The sequence below is a fragment of the Stenella coeruleoalba genome (genome assembly GCF_951394435.1).
Source record: "Stenella coeruleoalba genome assembly, chromosome: 7".
NCBI lineage: Eukaryota > Metazoa > Chordata > Mammalia > Artiodactyla > Delphinidae > Stenella > Stenella coeruleoalba.
The window spans coordinates 11,961,523-11,985,035 of NC_137153.1; the positions used below are offsets into that span (position 1 = coordinate 11,961,523).

The following is a 23,513-nucleotide window of genomic DNA, read 5'->3' on the forward strand; positions in this document are numbered from 1 at the left end:
GCAACAGGAGACGGAGGGCAAGCTGCAGTTTCACTCACACCTGATGCGGATGGCGCAGGCTCTGGTTCCTTGCTGGAACCAGATGCACGTTCGCATCTTTGAAAGTTCGTGACTTGAAGATTTGTATGTAGGGGACTTACTGTATTTCAGTAAGATGTGGCCTAAAGGGGCAGAATTTCATCTCCTAGGCTTTTCAGGAGTGCCAACACACCATTTACACACAGGAGAGAAGAAGCTATCTCTCCCTCCCCACCAAGGAGAAAGGTAAAAACTGTTCCTCTGACACGGGACGGAAGGACCCTGGGTTCTCACCTAACCTTTTGGAATATACACATGCCTTTCCACGGCCTGGATAAACCCTGGATGTCTTCCACTTCCATGAGCCAGACAAGTCTTCAAGTCTGGGCTTTATGTCTTTGAAACATAAATACCACAGGAGAGAGAACTCCATTTTCCCCAGTGCCTCAGCAGCTTAACCCAGGGTAAAGAAACATTTTGCACCAGACACATGGTAAAAATAGCAAAACAGATTTATTTGGAGTCACTGCAGTAGGGGAAAAAGACCTTAGTATGTGACTGAGCTCAATTCCAAAGACAGCAAAGACAGCTGGTGATTTAGAGCCAACAAGCAGAGTGAGGGAGTCAGTGCACGGAAAGTTACTAACAAGAACTCGATTAGGTATCAAGGGCAGGGAGATTCTTCCTAAAATAACTTAACAGGATCTTGCTAAAGGCAGGCCAAGGGTGGAAATTGATCAGCTATAAAAGGTGGAAGTATTCTTGCTAACCTGGATTAGTGGGATTCTTTGCTAAAATTGGACAGGCCACGAACAGGGCAGCAGACCAAGATCCAGGTCTAGTTAAGAAGGCTCAGAGAAGCCTGATTAAAATGTGGGTAAGGAGAGAGTCTTTGATACCAGGAAACTACTCTGACTGGAATCATTTAGCCTTATTGGAAGTTAACAGAAACTTTATTATTCTTTCATATCAGAGCAATATATTAGATAAACGGATACTGGACGAATTATCATGACATATGAATAGTAAGATGTTTCTAGGGAAATTGGAAGCAAACACTCCCTCTATCAGTATGCGGTATAAATTTCTGTGTCTAAGGAGTACCAGGAAATCCAGGGAGGTTCTATTTCTCCACAGTACGGAGATGAATTCGGTGGGCTGATCCAGGGTGATACTCGATCCAGTGCCAACTCAAAAACAAACAACGCCTTTAATTTTCTACAACCTAAAGGAGTGACTTAGATATTTTGCAGCTATATTTTCATAAAATCAAAATAACACGTTATTTCAGAAGAGCTACCAATTGGATGGATTCAGTTTTGAACATCAAAAATAGCCTTTGCTTTTCATATTCCATTTCTGGCTTATAAAAGGGATAAATATATTTTTGCCCAATCAGTTTCTTAGAAGTAAAGTTTGATGATATCAAGTTTAATCAATTAAGATGCTTTTGACTGCAAGCAACAGATTATCCAACCAAAGTAGTTTAAGCACTAAAGTGTTTTCTTTGACTCATATAAGAAAAATCGAGCATCGGTAGTTCTATGATTGGCGTGACAGTTCAGCAATATTATCCAGAACCCAGATACCTTTTAATCTCTGCTCTGCCATCTCCAAGGTGGTGGGTTTCCATCCTCAGGCTTGTCAATGCACAGGAGCAACACGAGTGCTTCAGATCTAATGATCCATTTTCAAACCTGCTGAAGAGAACAAAATCTTTTCCTGAGGATTCCCAGCAGATATCTCCTTTTGGACAACTTAGTTACATATCCAGTAAAAGAGAATGAAATTGCAATTACTGGTTTAGGCTAGTCATGCTTCGTCACCTTCACTTGGGCACATTGGGTTTTCTAAACTAAGGGAAAATGAGGAAAGGCCTTTAGAACAAAAAGGGAAACAACAGTGCCTGCCACACCAGTGTCAGTTAGGGTATGGAGAAATAGCTATTCTCATGAAATCTCAGAACACTACTCACCGATGTTTCTAACAGTTGAAAATGTAGCCGATGTCATGGGAAATAAAGTTAATTGTTGGTGATAGCAACAAAAAGGGAATAATAAAATCAATTTATGGGATACGATCATAGTTTGAAATGAATAGACGGGTATTACACAGAGTATGGCCCAGATGAAGTGGCCTGAGGCTGTAAAGAGAAGAAGGGTAGAGGGCTCTGAAAATCAGTGAATCAAAAAACACAAGACTTCTGCCACATGAGTGTTGGCAAGGGGATGTTTCAGAGCTGGCCTGAGAGTCTCACCTGGAAAGAGAAGGCCTCCGCTGAAAGAGGCTGGGGATTTACCAGCAGATGGCCATTGGCCGAGAGCAACCGTCTAGAGAAATGCATGCAACTCAAGAGAAGTGCAGGCAAGAAATGTCTAGCGACGTGAAGGACTTCTGTAGAACAAAACCACAGCTACCATGGTCAATGTCAACTTCTGCTCAGCTCAGCGAACACAGATGCTGGTTAGCAAGAGGGTCCGTCAAGTAACACCTTTCCAGCTTCCTTAAGTCTTCCACCTTCCTATATGATTTTGACCCTATCGGGTTCCAAAACCACGCTTAAGAAGCTGGAGAGAAGAAGAGGAATGAGGTGAAAAGATAAAAGGATGAAGGGGGCTGACTACCCCCTTTCCCACTGTTAGCAACTAACCTGCAGCCAGCCCAAACCAGGGGAAAAGATACATTTTCAATGGGAGTAAAATAACACTGAAATGAAACTGTTTGGAGGACTGGCTGTTGCTAGGTGACTTTTTGTTACCTGAAAGTGACTAGAAAATTCATGAGATTTGCAGAAGATTGCAGTGAGAAAAGGGAAAAGTTCCACAGATGTTTAGAAGGACAGAGGAGGAAAAGAAATTAGAGACTTAATGATTGTACCTAGGAGTCTACATAGTTTTCATTCTCCCATTTAATATATATGTGATATATGCTATATCACATATATATGATATATTCATAGGCACATACGTAGAAACATATAAAGAGACACATGATTTTTTTCCCTGCAGTAATCATAAAAAAGCTTTTCAAATCTGTTGCCTTGAATGAGTATAGAGTTGTTTTGCTTAATTTTGGAAATTGTTTTGTTCACTATATTAATATATATGCATACTATATTTTTATATTATACATACACATTTATTCAAACTCACACACATTGTTATATATGTACAATACATACAATGTATGTATATATACACATAGTGCATATGTGTATATGAGCATATATGTGTATATATGCCAGTTTTTCAAGGATTAAGAAGACAAAGTGTTTGTGGTCAATTTGGGGAATATTTTCCTATTTTATGTTTCCAAATTAAAGAAGAAAACTAACAAATAATGTTTTCAAAAATGAAAAAGGAGATGGAAATAGAAGATACTCTTCTTTGGCATATGAAGAGTCAATAAAATAGAAAGGGAATTAAATAATTCTCCCTCATTCATGGAGTAAAAGATATAAAATATCCATTGGATTTGTCAAAGATAAAGCTTAATTATACATATTTTACTTGGTTGAGGATCCAAAGAAATTATATACTTTTCCAGCATCAGATCATGAGGGCAGGAGAGAGAGATCACAATTTAAATATCAGAATATGAGATTGCAATATTTTAAAGATGGAAGCATTCTTTGCTGTTTATACACAGAGGAATTTAATTATTCAGTACCTCAATAGATGACTAAAGAAAGACATATTAAAAATATGCTCTCATGGCTGTGAAGAAAATAATGCAATTCAAATAATAGAGGAAATACAACTTCTGTTCCTGGCATTGGTATCATACGTGTTTGAAAAACAGAAAGATAATTTTATACATATTGTATAACATATGTGATTGTAATTCTTCAAGCCAGATACATTGCCAATCTGTCTGCAAACACATTTTTTTTTTAATCCTGAAAAAGAAATGTGTTAGGAATTTTAAGTTGCATATAAATGGATACAGAAGAGTAAAAGTGATTTCTGACATTTTGCTTTTCCTTTGCTTCAAACTTTTACCTAAATAAATGGGCATCTAATCCAACAGTTCTATACATTTTTGGGTTCCATATCTTGTCAGTAGTGTGCCCATTATATTTGTGCCATGATGATATCAAACATAGTAATATGTAGCATTCAAATTAAATAATATTTTGCATGTTAACTAGCCAGACTCAGTCATGATAGGTGGAAAAATTAAACCAAGAGAAATTCAGTGATTGCCTCCAACTGTCATAGTTAGTTAAAAGCATATCTACAACCTCAATCAAGTTTCTTTCTCCCATCACTGTGTAGCTTTAATTAAAAAAAATATGCATATATCAATGTCTCTTTGTCCATATGCATTGTTTTACATGCCCCATCATCCTAGTTTTCTTTTCTTTTGTCCTTTTTAAAGTTTGTTTCAGTTTAATATGCATAGAGAAATCATAAGCATACATATCAAAACATTTTCACAGAGTGAATACACCTGTTAAGCAGCATTCACATTAAGAGATTCAGTAACACTAGCACCTGAGAAGACGTGTCTTGTCTCCCAGTCACTAAACACCTACAGTAAATCACTGGCCTGAGTACTAACAGCAGAGATTATTTTTTCCTGTTTTCGAACTTCATGTAAATGGAATAATTTACATGCACTATTTGTGTCTGGCTTCTTTAATGCAACATAATGTCTGTGAGATTCATACATATTATGGTGTGTAATTATAGATAATTCATTTAAACTGCCATCCAGTTTTTATTTTATGAAAATATCACAATTTATTTATCCACTCTACTCCTGACAGCCATTTGAGTTGATTCCAGTGTTTGTTAACTTGAGCGTTCTTGTGTGTGCCTCTTGCTACACATACATTTATGCACACATTTTTACTCAGTCTATTCCAAGGAATGAGATTTCTGGACTGAGGAGACAGTGTTGAGTTTTACTAGATGCTGCCAGTCTTCCAACATGATTGCACGAATTTAACACTGTTTAGTAGTGAGCTACAACTCACGTTTATCATTTGATTATTGCCATTCTGCAAGTTGGTTGTTCCACCATCTAATAAAAGAGTAGTGTTAAATTTCCAATACAGGCATACTTTGTTTTGCCACACTTCACTTTATTGTGCTTTGCAGACATTATAGTTTTTACAAATTCAAGATTTGTGACAACCCTGTGTCAATCAAGTCTATGGATGTCCTTTTCAAATTTTCAATTCTTTCAGCTCTTGCTTCATAGACTTTGTTTTTTGGGTTTTTTTGTGTTTTTTTTTTGCTGTACGCGGGCCTCTCACTGCCGTGGCCTCTCCTGCTGTGGAGCACAGGCTCCGGACACGCAGACTCAGCGACCATGGCTCACGGGCCCAGCCGCTCCGCGGCATGCGGTATCTTCCCGGACCGGGGCACGAACCTGTGTCCCCTACATCGGCAGGCAGACTCTCAACCACTGCGCCACCAGAGAAGCCTGCTTCATAGACTTTGAAGTGCTGATGTTCGGTGCCATCTCAAGACTGTTGTGTCTTCTTGATAAATTGACTCTTTTCTCATTACAAAATACCCTCCTATGCCCCTGGCAATATTTCTTGTTCTGAAGTCTACTTCCTGTGATTTAACACAGTCACTCGCAATTCTTGTGCTTAGGATGTGTGTGGTGTATCTTTTGTCACTTTATCTTCAGCCCACGTGTTTTTACGTTTAATTGTGCTTCTTGGAGACAACATATAATCGGGCCCTGGTTTTCTATCCCACCTGAAAATCTATGCCTTTTAAGAGAATTGTTTAATCATTCACATTTAATATAACTATTGATTTCTTGGTTTTTATACCTGTCAACCTGATATTTGTTTCTGTTTTCTCACATTTTCTTTATTGCCCTTTCCCTTCTCTTTTCCTGTCTTACTTTTGATCCATGTGTACTTTTAAGTTCCATTTTACCTTTACTATTGATTTTGTAGATACAATTTTTTATTGTTTTAATGGTTGCTTGGGTTTAAAATATGCATTTTTTTTTTTTTTTTTTTTGGCGGTATGCAGGCCTCTCACTGTTGTGGCCTCTCCCGATGCGGAGCACAGGCTCCGGACGCGCAGGCTCAGCAGCCATGGCTCATGGGCCCAGCCGCTCCACAGCACGTGGGATCCTCCCAGACCGGGGCACGAACCCACGTCTCCTGCATCGGCAGGCGGACACTCAACCACTGCGCCACCAGGGAAGCCCTAAAATATGCATCTTTTTATTACAGTCAAGTTTCAAACAAGTGTATACTACATGTATAATGTAAGAATCTATAATAGTACACACTGTTTCCCCACAACCCAATTTTGTGCTATATTTGTATACATTATATCACTACATATGTTATAAAATCCAAAAGAAATGGTTATTAATTTTGCTTTGAAAAGTTGAAAGAAAGGAATTAAAGTAAGTTGTCTGTGATCCATTTACTCTTTTTACTTGGTACAAGTTCCTGGTAGGAAGAAAAGAAGGGTAAGTTCCTGGAAATGTCTTTTTGCTAAGTGGATCTCAGGTAGATTAATGATATTATTAAGAGTAAGGGACCCAATCTCTGAAATATCGCTAGCTGGAGATCCCATACTAAATAGAACCTAGTGTGTATGAGAAATGTCCCCACAAATGTCCCAAAGGCTGTACAACCCTTTAGGCTTTCATAACATAAATTCTTACCTCTTTGTGAGGAATCCCATGAACCTTACTCAAAGCCCCCCAATATTCTAGGCCAAAGGGGCATGTCTGACATGGGAAGAAAGGCACCACCCCCCCTCTGACCCCCCAGGTCCCATATCTCTTTCTTCTTCATCTAAGCCTCTTTCTGAATTGTTTTTAAATTATTTAGTAAAACCTGATCCTGGGTACGATCTATGGTTCTGTGAGTCTGACTTTATCCTGTCTGGTAACTCAAGAGTCAATTATGTTTCATAGCAATTTAAACGTGATACAAAACCCCTTTATACATACCTACCTACTTACCATATACAGTAATCTTAATCCCTGTGTGTAGCTCCAAACTTCCATCTTGTAGTGCAGGTCTGTCATTGAGAAATCCTCTAAACTTCTGTTTGTTTTAAAAAGTTTTTAATTTGCCATCAGTTTTGCAAGAATTTTTTTTATTCAATAGATATAACTTATTAAAAATTTAGCATTACTACAACTTCTCAGGTTCCCTCCCACATGGCTTGAAACATCTATTATTATTCATCCTCTCCTGGGAGTTAGTAGCAACATTGCCTAGGGAACAACAACAACAACAATAACAACAACAAAACAGCAGTTACTTCACTTAAAGGGAATAGTTAACCCATTTTTGCAAGATTTTTTTCTGTGTGTAAAGTTCTGGGTTGTAAGGGTTTTTAAAATATGTTTTTCAACACCTTATAGATTTTTTTTTATTGTTTTCTGGTTTGCCTAGTTTCTGATGAGGTCTGCTGTCATTCTTGTACTTTTCCCTCTAAACTTACTAATGTGCTGCTTACCTCTGGCTGCCTTTATACTTTTCTCCTTAACACTATTTTTCATTAATTTGAATATACTCTGGATTGGTGTAGTTTTCTTGGTGTGTATCTTTTTGGAATTGCTTGGGGTGTTTTGGACCAACACTCTCATAGTTTTCATCAGCTTTGGGAATGTGTTCAGTAATTTTTCCTTTATAGATTTTACCCTCTATTCTCTCTTTCTGAGACTCCAATTACACCTATATTAGACTACTTGTCATCAGTTCATGTATCACTGAGTCTGCTAATTTTCTTGTCTGTTATTCTTTCTTTTTATATATGTCTCTATCTTGTTGTTTCAATTTGGATAGTTTATACTATTTTCTATGTCTTCAGGTTCAATGATCTTTGCTTTGTCTGCATTTAATCTACTATTAATTCTATCAGTGGATTTTTCATTTCAGTTATTATGCTTTTCATTGGACACTTCATTTCATTTGGTTTGTTTTTGCATTTTCAATTTCCCTTCTTATTACATCCATGTTTTCCTTTAAACACTTGAAATAGCTATTTTAGTGATTATATCTTCTACTTTCACCTTTATTCCTTCCTTCCTTCCTTCCCTTCCTTCCTTCCTTCCTTCCTTTCTTTTTCCTTTCTTTTCTTTCTTTCTTTCACACAGGGTGATTCAATCTCAGTAGGAGCAAAACAGACATGAGAGTGATTCTCCCAATTTACAGTTGTTGCTTGTTCCACAGGGACCACCCTGCTTCCCCTCTGAGAATGAGAGACAATTCAAAATGGAAGATTAGGCTTCTAAGTGTGTAGTAGGTGTCCACTTCATCATAATTTTTAACAACACATTGGAGTTGGAAGTAAGACCTTCCTGTCTGTAGTTCTCAGCTGTCCTCTGTGGCCCTTGTCAGCCCAAGCCTGTCTGGAAATCTGCCACTCCAGCGGCATGTGGCTATTTGCAGCTGCAAGGTTACACTTTGGCCAAGAACTTCACAAGTTCATCCTAGAGTTTCTTCCGACCCTTGGTCGGTGCCATCTACTGCTGGTAAATGATTTGTTTCTAAATTTGTCAAATAGGTCTAAAGAATCTTGTGCTTTACCACCACATTTCCCCCCTCTAATTCCTAGGTTCTGAAAGAGTATTTGTGGCTAGGAATTTCTTTAGCATATTTTTCAGTAAGCACTTTATGAATATAGTTGGGGGTTATGTAGGACCAAGACTGAATTTATACTGGCTAAAGACTCAGAATATTTATCTGTTGTAGTTTATATCCAGATAGGAAGTGGGAAGAAATATCCCTTTTCTCCGACCAAGGGTTTCAGTCAAGAGGGACTGCATAGAAATAAGAGGGATCTCTTACTCATGGGTGATATTTATCACCCCTCCCCAACTCATCAGCCCTGTTATCCCCACTCTTCTACTGAAACTATTATGAAAAAATTGTTTTATTTTTGCATATGATCATAGCAACTGATTATTTTCCTAGTTATGGGTCATGTTTCCCGGCTTTTCCTAATCTCTAATATATATTTTTAAAATTATTGGTTACTGGATGCTATGATGCTTACGTTGAGTACTGCAAACCAGGAAGGGTCCCTCACCTGATCTGTCAGTACCTGGAACTTTGACTAAAGCCTCCAGAACTGTGAGAAACAAATGTTTGTTGTTTAAGCCACCCAATCTGTGGTATTTTGTTACAGCATCCTGGACTGACTAAGACAGGATGGAATTAGTTTTGAGTGCAGCAACAGAAAAAAATCCCCAATGTCCAAATACTTTTCAAAACACTTGTTCATTACCTTTGCTATTATCCCATTCACCAACCAAAAGAAGTCACACAGCCAAGTCCAGAGTCAGAAGGGGAAGATGATTACACGGGAAGGATGATCAAATTAGAAGCCATTACTTCAATTCTTGATCAGATGGTGTTTGGATTACTAATATATTCAAGGACTTCTGAGATACTCTCTTTTTCTTAGAGGAAATTGGAATTGAGTAATCTAGAGCATGCAATGATAGGACTCAAATCGATCAACACAAAAATTAACCTCAAATTTGTCTTATTTGCGAAAACAATGTGTTTCAAAAGTGTTCATTAAATTTTTTAAACACTTTTCCCTCTTGTAATTCTGAAACATATGTAAAGACTGCAATGATCATACAGTTAAACAAAGAAAACTACAAAAATCACCAATGTCTAAGGGGAGAGGATAAAAGTACATCGTTTTCATAAATAAGAAGATCGTGTCAGTAAACAATAGAGAGTTGGATTTAACAGAAAACTTGAGTAGCCACTAGCCTAAAACAACAATTTGCTTTAGGATCTAGTTGACAGGAATTTGCATGTGTGTGTGTGTTTGTGTGTGTGTAGGGGGGATGGTGATTAGAATTATGTAGTTTCTTATATAATTCAAACCTAATTCCATTTTATATTGCATAGAAAGTTTTCATCTGAATTTTTTTTAATGAGGCAACAGTGAATTATCTCATGGTTACTAGAAACTCGTATCACTGAAACTATTTCTGCTGATTATTTTATACATCAAAAATATAATGTCAAGTATTTTTCTAGACAGTCTTTTCAAAAATATGAAAGGCAATTTTCAGTATGTATGGGAAGCATATAAACTTTATAGCTGAAACTCAAGACCAGTAATCTTTAATTATCCCTTGACCCTGGGGAATGTCCATTCTCATACAATACAGCATATAGGAAAATTCTTAACAAGTCACGCTCAAAATCTGCCCAGGTCCTTCCGCCTTTTGTACTAAAATGAGAGACAAGCATTCTCAAAACTCCACTAGTTAGTAATTAAGGTGCTTGTCAGTAACAGTGCCTTTCCCAATACCAGACACAGAGGTTTACACAGCTTATAACAACAAAAGCAACAGGAACAACTAACATTTACTAACAAGGTTTTATATTCTGGGCATTTTTTCTAAGTTATTTACATGTATCAGTGATTTCAATACCCATAATTGTCCCATAACATAGGTATATGTTCACCTTTTTTAAAAATGAGAGACAAGAGAGACAGAAGGTTACTTATTTTGCTCGAAGGTTTTATAAAAATATATAACTCATATATATATGCATATGTGTGTGTGTGTATATATATATATATTTAACCCTTGGTCTAATCTATTTATTTCCAACCCAGTATTGATCCTCCCAGAGTTGGTACTTTCTAACATTGTCTGAGGGAGCATTTGACATCTTTTATAATTGAACAACATATATCTAACCATATGCCCTATACAATAAACCCCTACTTTGGCTTATTCCAATTACAGGCTAAGGTGCTAACATATTTATAACACATTTGTCATTTAAGCCTTTTGTCCCATGTAAATATTACTAATGTACTTTAGGATTAGAGGAAATAAAGTTTTCTAGATCAACCTCTGCTAATGTAAGGGAGGCAGATGTGTAGAAAGGCATATCTTTCTTTAGTGCTGGGGAGGCTCATTCTGTAGTCTTAATGTGTTTGATTTTATTATGACTCACATCTATGACAATAATAAACTCTCCTCCCGGTGACTAAAGATCAGTTTTTTATACTTGCCAAGCTCTTTTCTGACTTATCTACATGTGCCCCTTCTGCCTGAACTTCTCTTCCCAGGATCATTGCAACTCCAACCACTTCTAATTTTTTACGTCTCATCTTGACAATAATCTACTCGGAGAATGAAGACTGGAAAAATCCATCTCAATGGAAAGTAATAATTTGTTTCTTTCAATTTCCCCCAAAGAAAATGAATATCATAGTATGATATTGCCATCAATAAATTTCATTTATTTCATTACCGGAAGGCTGACTGCAAGTTCAAAAATAACAGAGTATGAGCTTAATGAATGGAGGAAAAAATCAGAACTCATGGAAGTTTGATGCCAATTAAGTTTCTAGCTTCATTGTTTAATTAAATGGAACTACTAAAAATAAAATCAATCTGAAAGTAAGCCCAATAAGCACCGGTTAATTCAGTGCATCTTGTACATTATAAGGACAAGCATCCATTTGTCACTGACCTGTTCCAGTAGTAGAACCTCTGTTGTCGAAGAAATACGTCAGCATGAGAGTCTAATCAATAATGAGATGATAGAAACCAGATATTAATATATTTGACATCTCTGAAATAGGCTGCTAAGATGATCCCTGTTTCCCCTCACAAAATCAATCTAAATATATGACATAGCTACTACCTCTGCTACTTCTCTTTAAAGTTTTTTCCTGAAGAATGGGTTATAAATAGGCTTGAGACGGCATAAAACAGTCACTAAATAAAAGGAGTAACAACCCCTTGGGTCCTGCTTACATTTGTCCTTGATGAATCTCTTCTACTCGGTGATACAGAATCTCGGAATTGTTCACATAGGGTAATTTACAGAGATCATCAGACATAGAAATAATGATTAAAAAGAGTTTGGTATCTGATTGTTTTTCCCATCTCTAAAGTTTCTCTCTTTTTTAGAGATACCATATTCAGGCATAAGGAATCAGTTTGTAAGAATAAAATTTGTTTTGAGAGAATGAAAAACAACATCTGGAAGACCCAATTCAGCATTAAAAGGGAACATACTATTGACATTCAACACAACAAAGTTGGACTTCACAGACGTGGTGCTCTCTGAGGGAAATCAACACAAAACAGGTAAAACTATATGAAACGACTGTCATCACGCAATGAGCAAAGTAACTGATGGTGACAGAAATCAGAACAGAGGTTCCTTGAGGAGCGAGCTTGACTGAGAAGGAGTAGCAGGTGGTTCTCTGGGGTGGTCGAAATGTTAATATCTCGATGGGACTGTGGGTGAAAAGAGCGTTTGCATTTGTCAGAACTGATTAGATTTATGATCTGTGCGTGACCATGTATGTTCACCATCCCTCCATATGTAACATAAACTTTGGATACACCACAGAATGCTGGGTGCTTTTCGTTTCGACAGCCTCTGATTGAGGAAGCCAGCCATCTGGAATAGAGGTTTGCGGAGGAAAGGCTCCATCCACGCCGGTCCTGGATTAACTACGCTGGTCTGTGTTCATCTTTTATTTCCATTTGGCCAGGATCGTCCACCTCTATGTAGACTTCCCGGATGGATTCATTAATTTTAACCTCTGTTCGCTCTCAAAAGTGTCCAAGTATGGAAGATAAATAACATGGGCACACTAGAAGGAATTAACCACAAGAGGAAGCAAAGCCCTAGCTGGACTGACAGCAATAGTTGGCTTGGCAAGGTCCTCGGCCCACGTAAGGCGGTTTGCACAACAGTCTTCTTCCCATCTGCTGACTCTTAATGTCCAGTGATCATTATCAGAAAGCACGTCTTGAGACATTCCCTCTTACACTTTACCCCAGTCACCCCTCTATTTGCATCTTTTAATGTGTACTTTCAAATCTTTATTCACTCGAAATGAGCTTCCTGAAAAACTGGACTTGGCCTTCAGATAATTACAGGAGGCTGATCAGGTTGTTTAAACTCAATCAATGCAAAACACCGTTAACACCTTCCTTCACGAACCAGCTGCTCCTGTGATAGCCAATATCGTACCTGGTTGACAGTATATTAGACTAGCGTACCAAAGTAACCCAAAATGTAAGGGCTCAACAAACATACAAGTGTGTTTCTTGCTTGTTTCTTGTTTTGTGATTCCTGGTTAAGGGGGAAAAGCTCTGCTACTTCATCTAACCCAGGCCGAAGGTGGCTCTGTCAGCTTCAGGGGGTCCAAAGACCCCCCCCACCTTGGGCATTCCCATGCCAGGCTGCCAAGGGAGGGAGCCAGCATGGAGTAAGATAGATGGGCGTCGATGGAACTTACATAGTAGGTAACGGCAGGGCAGACATTACTTCTGCTCACTTTCTATTGCCTGGAACTCAACACCATGACCAATGTAACTGCAAGAGAGGGTGGATAATATAGTCTGGATGTGTGCCAGGAAGAAGGAAAGAACATGGATTTTAACAGAGAACAGTCTCTGTCACATGTAGTAATAGGCTCTTTTTTATTGAAGTATAATTGACATATAGCATTATGTTAGTTTCAGATGTACAAGACAATGTTTGTATATGTTGCTAAATGATCACCACAGTAAGTCTAGTTAATATTTATCACCACACATAGTTATAAATGTTTTCTTTCTTGTGATGGGAGATTTTAAAATCTATTCTCTTAGCAACTTTAAAATATACAATACAGTACCGTTAACTATAGTCACCATGCTATGCGTGACCTCCCAGAACTTATTTATTTTACAACTGGGAGTTTGTACCTTTTAAAAAACTAGCTCATAGATATTTTTAAAATTCGTATCCCTAAATCTCCTTTTCCCTATAGTACATTATTCATATCACAGAAAGGGTAGAATTTTAGTAAAACATATCACGTTATGTTACTTTGCTTCTTAAAGCTCTTCTTAGATTCCCACTAGGTTTATGATCTACTCCAAATTCTGATTGACAGAATAAGACTCTGGATCGGTCCTGACCAACTGCTCACACCTTATGCTCCAATGGCACTGGCCTTCTCCACATGCCTTAAACTAACCCAGTTGGTTCCCAGTGTAAGGTCTTCTTCATCCGTCAGTGATAATTGTTTTAAGTGTCATAACTGCGCTCAACAAGGAGTCATCAACATTTCCATCAAATTGTTTTTAAAAGAATAAAGAGGTTTATTTCTCCCACAACAAAAATTCAAGGGTAGGATATCTAGGAATGACGTGATGGCTCAATCATATCCAAAAATATTCAGGATCCTTTTAGCTCTGCAGGACTACGTTTCATGTCTCTCTTTTAGCCTTATGGAAGAAAAACAGTTGCTCTAATTTCAGGCATCACATCCATGTACAAGCAGGAGGAAGGGACCAAAGTCTCTTCCCTGGGAGCATTTGCCCATATATTATGGTAGAAAAACCCCACTTTCATATTTCCCCGTTTACCACACTGGTCATAAATACATCACATTGACACTGCTAGATGAAAAGAAGGTTGGGCTTTTTAGCTTTTGTAATAGTAGAAAGAGGAAGAAGACATGGAAGCATTGTAAGTGTCCATCGACAGAGGAATGGATAGAGATGTGGTCCACGTACACAGTGGAACACCACTCAGCCGTAAAAAACAAAAATGAAACAATGCCATTTGCAGCAACATGGATGGACCTAGAGATGATCATACTAAGTGAAGTAAGTCAGATAGAGAAAGACAAATATCATATGACATCGTTTATATGTGGAATCTAAACAATGATACAAATGAGCTTATATGCGAAACAGTAATAGACTCACAGACATAGAAAATAAACTGGGAGTTGGAGGAGGGATAAATTAGGATTTGGGGGTTAGCAGATACAAACTACTATACATAAAATAGAAAACCAACAAGGACCTATTGTATAGCACAGGGAACTACATTCAATATCTTGTAACAACCTGTAAGGGAAAAGAATATATATACGTATCTATGTATATGAGTAACTTCATCACTTTGCTGTACACCTGAAACATTGTAAATCAACTACACTTCCATTAATTTTTTTTTTTTAAGAACAAGTGTTGTAAATAGTTTTGGGGTCGTCAGCTCACAGCGCCTTCCCATCCCAGGCCTTTACACCCATATTTTCTGTTAGGCGTTCAGCTTTAGACTACATGTCGCCTGTTGAGAAAGGCCTTCTGTGCTGCCACTCTGTGCCAGGCTCCACTTGCTCTGCCCCCTCAGAGACTGACTGTGTGCATTGCCTCTGGTGATGCCTTGCCCTATGACCTGGGCAGTGAGAGATTCAGGAGTAGGACAAAAGGGCTACCCTTCGGTGCTTCCTCTCCCATGTCCCTCCTGCCTCTCCCCAGGTGTTCTCTTTCCCCAAGTCCTTCAGCTCAAGCCACTCCTGCCCCAGAGTTACTCTGCCTGGGATTCTCTGACTGCGCCCTCTACATGCCTCTTCAGACTTGGAGTGCTAATGCCCCTCAGTTCTCAGCCCAAGGAACTCACCCAGCTTTTCTTACCCCTACCCACATCTTTCTTTATAAAAACTCTCCCTTATGAAACATTGCTCAATGGCCCTGTTGGAGCAGACCATTTGTTTCTTGACAGCATCCTGGCTAGCATACTTTTAAAGCTACAATATCTAAAACAGGTCTCAAGTAGCTTTCAGTATCATTACCCTATCTTAATTACCTGCATAGCACTGACATCTTTTTTTTTTTTTTTTCCGGTACGTGGGCCTCTCACTCTTGTGGCCTCTCCCGTTGCGGAGCACAGGCTCCGGACGCGCAGGCTCAGCGGCCATGGCTCACGAGCCCAGCCGCTCCACAGCATGTGGGATCTTCCCGGACCGGGGCACGAACATGTGTCCCCTGCATCGGCAGGCGGACTCTCAACCACTGCGCCACCAGGGAAGCCCCACTGACATCTTTTGATATGTATATACTTTCCCCTGGTAAAAAGCTGGCTCCTTGAGAGTAGGTCCTGTGTCTACTTTGTGCATTGCTTTGTTTCTAGTACCTAGAATACTGACTGCCACAATTCAAGATGTGTTGAACGGATAGTAAGTGCTAAGTTGATGTTTGTGGACTAAAGTTGCCCGGAATGAGTCTTTCTCCACTGACGCCAGCCCTCCCGCACCTGGAGCTCGCCTTCACGGCCCTGAAGTTTCACCAAGAGCATCTCTATACACCAAATGTCTCTGCAGTTGAGGCCAGACCCTTTCCTGGACTTCCAAACTCCTGCTTATCAAAAAGTTTTATGATGGCTTCTGATTTCTATTTAAATCCTCTAGTGAAGATTTCTGAATTAATTCCTTTGGTCTTTACTCTCTTCAGATTGACTTATCTTTGGCCATGTAAACTATCATCAAGCAGAGAGTCTATTTTAGAGTGAAAGGAAAAGCCATGCATTAGTTATATGATTGCAGATGATAAATGACACAGGAATACCAGTACCTTTACTTCTTACTTGTGGGCAAACTGATACATTTTATTGTTATCAGAGAACATCCTTGCTAATATGGTTTTATATATGTCAAAGTTCCAAATACCCTGCTTCTTACATGTCCAAGAATGAATTAAACATTCCATCATACTTTTAGTAGTATTAATTGATGCATTTTCTGCTCAGGGCAGTTTCTTAATAACTATCTTTCATTGAAATACTCTCATGTCCAGAAATTAAGATTTCAGAGAGATTAAACTATGCTCTGAAGAATGAACATTCAAACCACAAAACAAGAAAATTTCAGCATTTAGGATTGAGTGTGTGTGTATCTGTTGGAAAAGACATAAGCAAAATGTCATCTGACCTAGTTATAACATTTGCGATAATCGTAACTTAGTTTAAGTCTGCCAGATGAGGATTTATCTACCTTGTAATACTGTTACATTTTATACATTTATTATTTTATGTTTATTATATATATTTATACATTGTATTAATATATTTTATTACCTCATGTTTTGGGTGGAATGCTTTACTTCCCTTTAATAGTTAAAAGTGTGACCATGGATGATAACTTAAAAGTGTGTGTGTGTGTGTGTGTGTGTGTGTGTGTGTGTGTGTATGTTTCTGATATATATATATATATTTATATATCAGAAACATCTTTATGCATAATCAGGACTTTTTCCTAACATATGATGGGAAAGAAAATACATAGAAGGGATGAGTATTAGAGGGATCGTACTCAGCATGAAGTTACTGGAAAAAATAGGCAAATAAGAAATGATATGTTGAATGTACGTTTGTATCCATAAGGTGATAAACATTAAAGAGAGTTCTAAATAGCCCAAGTTTAAGTTAAAAATGACAAGTAGCTTCGGAGAAGAGTCATCATGGAAGGATAAGAGCGATTTTTATAAAATATTTAAGGGATTGGTCCCTCCGTGACCAGAAGCTTCATTGCTTGCTGTGTGCCATTCTCTTTAATTCTTTCCTCCACAATTGCATGTCACTTTTCAAGGGAGGAATCACCAATTACACAAAGGCGGGCAGAGGGTTAAGTTGTTGTCTGCTCACCCGCTGCTACAGTGCAACTTCCAGCGAGGGGCTCTCTGCCTTTTGTCCCACTGTAATTTCAAAACGAGAGATTAAAAAAAAAAAAAAAAAAAAAGACCAGGGAAACGTATGTGAAAGGATACTGAAGAGGTAGAAAGAGATAAAATTAAAGCAAGAGCATGATATTGGTAAGTTCGTTTTTAGGTTAGATGCAGTCTAGTGTATATAAAACCAAAATATATTAAATTGGGGGTAAATGGTTAGTTTCAAAATGACCTAACAGTTCCATTCAATTTAAAATGAAAATTGGGTCTTTCTATTTTTTTTAGATTCTCTCCACATCTCTTTTATTTGATTACTGTTTTCCTTGTTGTGTGTCTCTGCTTTGCTGCTGCCATAAGCCTATAAACTGAATGCACATGGAATTCCACAGCTCGCTGAGGTTTACACCAGGGAGCTTTGCAGGAGGTCATGGGCAGTGTTATGGACCAACTAAAGGATGGCTTTTTTGCAGGTAGGGCAGCTCATCATGTCTCCCCCTCCTTTCTGATTCACTTCAAGTCAAGACCATGGGATTTGCACGTGTATTCAGTGTTCCAAACAGAGCTCATGCACCCAACCAGCTGTGTGGAGCTCATGGCAGTCACCACATTCCTGGTGTGCCACGTTCAGAAAGGAGAAAGATAGAGTCCTTCCATGTGCAGGGGCCATGACATCTTTAAATTAAGCCGAGGAAGAAATGGAGACCAAAGGATGCAGAGTTTGCAGTCTCAGTAAGCATGTAAATGACCCCATGTAGAAGAGCCAAGTAGAGAGCACAGTAGATTTCTTCCCAAATTTCTCAAAACATGGAAGTTCCTGTTTTGTAAAATAATGCAGGAACTTGAAACTGTGGGAACACATGTCTCGCTACATAACTTTTTGAAAACAGCTTTTGGATGTGTAGAAAATTATAATTATTTATAGTATTTATCATGTGCATATCATTTATGTATTTTTAAAGTAAATTGTAATACAAAATTACATACGATAGGCAAAAACAGCTAAGCAACAGCAGCCCATCACCCAAATATTATCCTTTTGAGTATTTTGACAAGTATGCTTCCTAATCAGTCCTGTATCTATCTACTTAGCCACTAATTTATCTCCTGGTGTCAGAGGGCTTTTTCCCTGCTGGAGGTACGCCTAGCTAAGCTGTGGAGTTAGAGGGGGGGAATAATCAGAGCTACGGAGCCATAGCGGACGATGCCATATCTGACATATAACTGTACCTCCTGCTTTGCCAGGTCTCCCCAGCCTAACAGCCAATTCTGAGTGTCAGTGAAAGAATGTTACTGCCACATCAGTAAACACAGGACGCCGCAGCCGTCAAGCCATCACACTGCAGCCTCCGCAACAGGGAGCCTGAGGGGACTCAGGATGGAGACAGGATGCCCCGCCTTCTAGCCCTCAGCCACTGCAGCCCACCCCTGACGACGGTATACCCGTAGTAGACCCAGGATGAGAAAGCACAGGACACTGGCCCCAGAGAGCTGAGGTGTGTACCAAGGAATGATTTCAGTGAGCCCAGACTCTTGCACCTTTATACATATAAAAGCACTAAATTCCTTAACTTGAGATGTCTGGTTTTCTTTAAGAGTAAACTTTTTTTTGGGGGGGGGCGGAGTTTACGCGGGCCTCTCACCGTTGTGGCCTCTCCCGTTGCGGAGCACAGGCTCCGGTCGCGCAGGCTCAGCGGCCATGGCTCACGGGCCCAGCCGCTCCGCGGCACGTGGGATCTGACTACCCGGTGTTTGTTGCAAAACCCCCTATAATGCTCGCTCCTACCTGACCTCTTCAGATCAGTCCCTCAGAGCTGTTTGAGATGCTGTGTCCGGGGTTTAAGCGCTCAGTTTTGTCCGCCAAATAAAACATAACCCTCAACTTTTAGGCTGTGCATTTTTTAAAGTCAACATGAGGATGATGTAGTTTTTTTTTTTTTAACTGAAAGATCACGAAGCTCTCCCAGAGCATTGGAGGGAAGGAGGCTAACTTGCAAACTCTCTTGTCCTCCAGAGAGTGGAGACTGCACAGCCTCCTTCAGTGACCAATTTCAAGCCCTCCGTTTTGGTGTTGTATTGATTTCACTCAGGACATTTTGCAGAAAGAAGAAACTGAGCCCTTGAGTCCAGCACTTCAGGCAACAGCCAAATGCAAAAGTAGACCTTGTCTGTCTGGGCATCACAAACTCTGGAGGAGGAGGGATTACCTCTGTGGGAGAAACGATGTTGACTCCAGGCCTCTTTCAGCTTCCGTGGAGGGAGTATGCTCAGTGAAGGATGCAGGTGACAGACGCTGTACCTCCAGGTACCGTGAGACCAATGTCGCCGGGATAAACAGAATATTTCTTTTTTTTTTTTTTTTTGGCTGCGTTGGGTCCTTGTTGCTGCACTTGGGCTTTCTCTAGTTGCGGCGAGCGGGGGCTACTCTTCGTTGCGGTGCACGGGCTTCTCATTGCGGTGGCTTCCCTTGCTGCAGAGCCTGGGCTCTAGGCACGTGGGATTCAATAGTTATGGCACACGGGCTCAGTAGTTGTGGTTCGCGGGCTCTAGAGTGCAGACTCAGTAGTTGTGGCGCACGGGCTTAGTTGCTCCACGGCATGTGGGATCTTCCCGGAGCAGGGCTCGAACCCGTGTCCCCTGCATTGGCAGGTGGATTCTTAACCACTGCGCCACCAGGGAAGTCCCCAGAATATTTCTTTAGAATTTCACAAGATGTCTGGTTTCCTGTGGGTCTTTGAAACATGTAAACGACTGAGCAGTGGTCTGAGAGGCACCGTAGAGCAACAGGGAAGGATATGGACTCTGGTGGCAGGCTGTCTGGTGCCTCCCAGGTCCACCATTTCTTGGACATATAGCTTTAGGGTTTTGACCAGGGCTCTCTGTGCCCAGGCTCTTCTTACTGTAAACTGGATGTTAGATTAATTGTCCCAAAGGGAGAAGATGGTCCACAGTGCCCCTCCACTGGACATTTTCACTTCCTTATTGCTGTATCCCTTCCCCCAAATGTAGTCCTAGACACAGAGTGTAGACTCAATAGATACCTGTTATATGACGAAACGAAGAGAACGTAGTAAAGGAAAAGAAAGTGTCTATTAGATATACCATCAGCCCTCCATATCTGCAGGTCCTGCATCTGCAGATTTAACCAACTGCAGATCACAAATAGTAAAACTAAAATTCCAGAAGGTTCCAAAAAGTAAAACTTGGATCTGCTCTGGGCTGGCCACTATTTACATAGCACATACACGGTCTTTACAACTATTTATACAGCATTTGCATTGAATTAGGTATTATAAGTAATATAGAGATGATTTAAAGCGTATGGGAGGATGTACAAAGGTTTATTTGCAAATAGGAGGAGAAGGGTTATCAAGAAGTCAGGGGAAAATGGATCTGGTAGATCAGCTTTAGGACCAAGTACATGTGGAAGGTGACGATCTAAAACTGATTCCATCTTCCATGGTTAAGACCATCTCTGCCTCAGTCACAAGCAGAATGTATCTGTGCTCCTAGGAGGGTCCAGACTCCAGTGTCAAGACTGCAGCGAAATATCCCTTTTCCCCTTTGCACGCCTCACACTCTTCTCTGTCTTTAGTCTTTGTCTGCTTTACTGATTTTTCAATAAAGTCAGGCTTCTGTATCCGAGGGTCTGGCATATGTGGATTCAAGCAACTCTGATCAAAAATATTTGAAAAAAAAATTCCAAGAAGCTCCAAAAAGCAAAACTTGGATTTGCTACATGCCAGCAACTAGTTACATAGTATATACATTGTCTCGACAGCCATTTGCATAGCATTTACATTGTATTAGCTATCATAAGTTATCCAGAGACGATTTAAAGTCTATGGGAAGATGTGCGTAGGTTACATGCAAATACGCACCATTTCACGTAAGGGACTTGAGCATGTGTATAACTACGTTCATAAGGAGGTCATTGGTGCTGCTAATAAACATAATGTCAATGTCCTCGAGAGACTAGTAACTAGAAAACAGGTGAAGTGGATGTAAGGTAATAAAATCAAATTTGGAGTAATATATTTTTTTAATTTGTTAAAAGAGGTAGGTAAGTGACTACAGTGGGATATAGCTCAGGAGGATGTTTTATGAAGGAGAAATCAAGCAATTTTACATACAGTAGTCCCTCCAAGAATTGGTCAGGAACCCCATGGATACCAATCCACAGACACTCAGGTCTGTTGTATAAAACAGTGTATATTTTGGATGGAGAGGTTCATCAGAAGCTTTTTTTTTTTTTAGATTCCATATATATGTGTTAGCATACGGTATTTGATTTTCTCTTCTGACTTACTTCACTCTGTATGACAGTCTCCAGGTCCGGCCACCTCACTACAAATAATTCAATTTCGTTTCTTTTTATGGCTGAGTAATATTCCATTGTATATATGGGCCACATCTTCTTTATCCATTCCCCTGTCGATGGCCACTTAGGTTGCTTCCATGTCCTGGCTATTGTACATAGTGCTGCAGTGAACACTGTGGTACATGACTCTTTTGGAATTATGGTTTTCTCAGGGTATATGCCCAGCAGTGGGACTGCTGGGTCACATGGTAGTTCTATTTTTAGTTTTTTAAGGAACCTCCATACTGTTGTCTCCAGAGAGCTCATCCACAAAGGTGTGAGTACTCGAGGTGTAAGTACTTTATAGCAAGCTTGTAAAACTATCGTTTCAGAATCTACAAAGGAATGACCCCCCGGAAGAGAAGCCAAGGGGGAGGGACATCTGTGACTCCTCTCCGTGAAATGAGGGAAACTGAACAAGGGAAGAAAATCGACACTGCTGAGCGCCTACTGTGTGCCAAACACCAGGCAAAGTGCTTAATGTTCAGTGTCTTATCTAATTCACAAGTGAACTGATGAGGTACTACTGCCCATCCCCCAGATCCCCCAATGGTTTGGTAGCTTCCCCAGCACCGCACAGGCAGTGTGAAACAGCACTGAGTCTCAACCCGAGACTTTCTGATCCCTTCATCAAGCCTATGCAATTAAAGATAGAAAATAAAACCACTGGAATAAACTACTAAGTCAGGTGGGGGGAATCCATTCATACCTGAATCATGAGGACGGTCTTCATTACCTCTGTAATCTGGGTTGAGAAGCGGGCAGCTGTAAAGTATTCGGAGCTCAATTGCTGATGGCATTTTGTTTTTCCTCTCAAATGTTCAGAGTTTAAAATTACTACTGCAGAGTTATAGACAAAAAGGAACATTATTTTCCTTTCTTGATTATGAGAAATGCAGTGCATTATTTTAGTTCCCGTCAATTAAATATAAATGAAGCCATGGTCTTTAAATCTGCAAAATCACATTCTTAATTGGGATACTGGCTTACTTATTGTATTCTCACCCTTGACATACTCTAATTGATACACAACAAAATTAAAATATATCTGTGGGGCATAGGGAAGTGAGCTGTTAGTTAATTGTAAAAATGAAATATCTTTCTCATTGAGTCTCTCTTGTAATAGACTTGATGACAAGGAGAGTACTTTATTAACGTCACGGATGTGTACAGAGTAAAACCAATAATTAAAATGCTCATTCACAGAAACAACTTATTTATATGCAGTTCTGGCTGTCAAGCTGAACTGCATTAAATTGAGAATCATACATAGGAGTATTACAGCAGGGTTCACAGCATCACTCAAAAACTCCCATGGGATTATATAGTCATATTTAGAGGGTTTTAGATAAAACTGAGAGAAGATGATTCTGGCAATGTATTTTATACTTTAATCACGTCTGAAGAGAAGCATTGTCACATAACAATTCCTCCAATAGCAGATATATTTTGGAGGTTGACACAGTAAGTGCAATGTATTTTCTAAAGTAATTATATTTAAACCTGTTTTAATATGGTTATATACTTATATTAGTGTCTTAAACCCAAAACAGAGGCTGAATAATTATTTTCCTATAGAAACTGTACTGCTGTTGTATGGTTTTTAGAAGACAGAAGAGGAAAATCTTCACAAATTAAAGAAAATGAAGATGTGTGTTTTTACTAATCTAATATTTGATAATTT

The 23,513-nt window shown here is 39.3% G+C and overlaps 1 protein-coding gene across 11 annotated transcripts in view; it reads right to left on the minus strand.

The window, feature by feature from the left end:
• LOC307189184 (uncharacterized protein) overlaps positions 1-23,513 on the minus strand; it is a 408,683-nt gene that overhangs the window by 277,415 nt on the left and 107,755 nt on the right. For 5 of the 11 annotated variants that reach the window (XM_079926999.1, XM_079926995.1, XM_079926993.1 and 2 more), the window contains 4 exons: positions 22,539-22,669; positions 11,480-11,531; positions 6,973-7,057; positions 1,608-1,715 (listed from right to left, as the gene is read on the minus strand). The exons of 1 other annotated variant lie outside the window; for it this stretch is intronic. The gene's annotated coding sequence lies outside the window, so the exon portion shown is untranslated. Of the gene's footprint in view, positions 1-1,607; positions 1,719-6,972; positions 7,058-11,479; positions 11,532-13,268; positions 13,346-22,538; positions 22,670-23,513 lie in introns of all 11 variants that reach the window. 5 more of the 11 variants (XM_079926994.1, XM_079926992.1, XM_079926996.1 and 2 more) reach the window with 4 other exon arrangements.